Here is a 1,676-nt window from a genome sequence, read left to right as displayed (position 1 = left end):
CCATCTGCACGGCTGAGCAGGCAGCGCCGGCAGCCCAGCCACGCGTGCCCTACTCAAGGAGGGGGACAAGGGGACCGGAGCTTCATGATGCCCCCACACCGGCACCCCTGGTCCATTCGGGATGCAGCTGCAGTTTGATCCCTTCACACCGCGGATGCCGGATGGGTGCAGTAGGACGCTGCGAGCAGGAGGTGGCTGCTGAGCATCTCCTTGCTCCCGAATCAGACCCAACGTGACCTCCCTGACTCAGCCCAGGCTCATTGCAGCATCACCCATCGCCAGGCGTGTTCGGGGCAGCAGCGTTCATGAGCCATGACGGGGCAGGAGAGGCACCCGTGGGCGCCAGGTGAGCCTGGAAATCGCATGCAAGGGTGCTGCTGTGACACCAGGGCTGGCAGGGGACAGCGAGTGTCACCTGGATAGGCCAGGTGGCCGAAAAGGTCACCCCCAACTCGAGGCCCCCAAACCCAAAAACTCTCCCTGAGCTGCCAAAGCAGGAGTGAGGGGGTTGCAACCCATCCACCCCCACCACAGCCATGAGCCCCCGCGTCCCTGCCAGGGCGCTGGGGAGTTTCAGGTGGGGCGGGAGGCGTTGACTGAAACTCCAGGCCACTCCTTCCCTCCGTGAGACGCAATCTCGTCCGACACGCTCCCTGCGCAGGGACCTGCACCACAAGTTTCCTGGTCGCCTGCCCTCCCCGCTCTGCTTCCCGCAGTAGGGCCGCGCTCACCCATCGCTTTGGCACAAGAGCTGGTGGCCATCGCCTCCTTGGGCACCCAATGTTGGGGCCCCCATCTTGCATGGGGCAGAGGGGACTGACCTGCGCGATCCTTCCTCGCTAGACACGAGTTTTCCATGGAACAAGGAAATTTAGGGGTTTTCCAAATCCTTCTGCGCTGCCTGCCCTTACAGACAATGCTGGGATGCGTCAGGAGGAAAACTATGCCAGATTTACCCAAGTCATAGCCGGGATGTGCCGCCAGGGACAAAATCCCAGAGCAGGATTTTGGGTCCTTCTGCACCCAGCAGCAAAGGACCCAGCCTGGTTCCAAAGCGTCACCCTGGGAGAGGCCAGGAGGGTGCATGTGTGGGGTGCAGGCACCCACCTCGCCCCAAAGCCAAGCAATAAACCAGCCTGAGAGTCCTTACAAAACAGAGGTTGTGGGACCGGATAGGAGACGATTTAGTGATCAGGTGGGAGGAGGACAGGTGGGTCACATCACCCATCGGCACCATCAGGCACACATCTCCCCCACCACCTGTTTCTGGCCCCAGATTTGCAGCCTGACCTCCAGCACAGCACAGCCCATGGTAAAGGTGAAAGGCTGAGCCACGGCTCATCAGCAGGCAAAGTCCAGGGCCCACACAGGCGCTGCGGGAACGCCCAGCTCCCGATGGCAGTGGGCGCTGCCGGGTGGGGGTCTCCTGGTATCGAGCTGCCAGGACCTGGCACACGGGAATGTCAGCAGCCACACACTCGCCATGGGCCCACACTTTTCTATAATTGCCCTAAGTTTAGCTCCGGCGCTTGCTGACCAGAGGATTTGCATCTCACAGGCCGCTGGAAACCACACTATTTCTGGCCGCACGTCCAGCCCTCACCCGCCGCTCGATATATTCCTCCCCGGGGCAAATTAAGGCGCAGGCAGGCGCCGTGGCAGCAGCAGTAGGCCCC

Source organism: Mesitornis unicolor, unplaced genomic scaffold (assembly GCF_000695765.1).
Source record: "Mesitornis unicolor isolate BGI_N332 unplaced genomic scaffold, ASM69576v1 scaffold32321, whole genome shotgun sequence".
In the NCBI taxonomy this organism is placed as follows: domain Eukaryota; kingdom Metazoa; phylum Chordata; class Aves; order Mesitornithiformes; family Mesitornithidae; genus Mesitornis; species Mesitornis unicolor.
Note: the sequence above shows the minus strand (reverse complement) of the source record.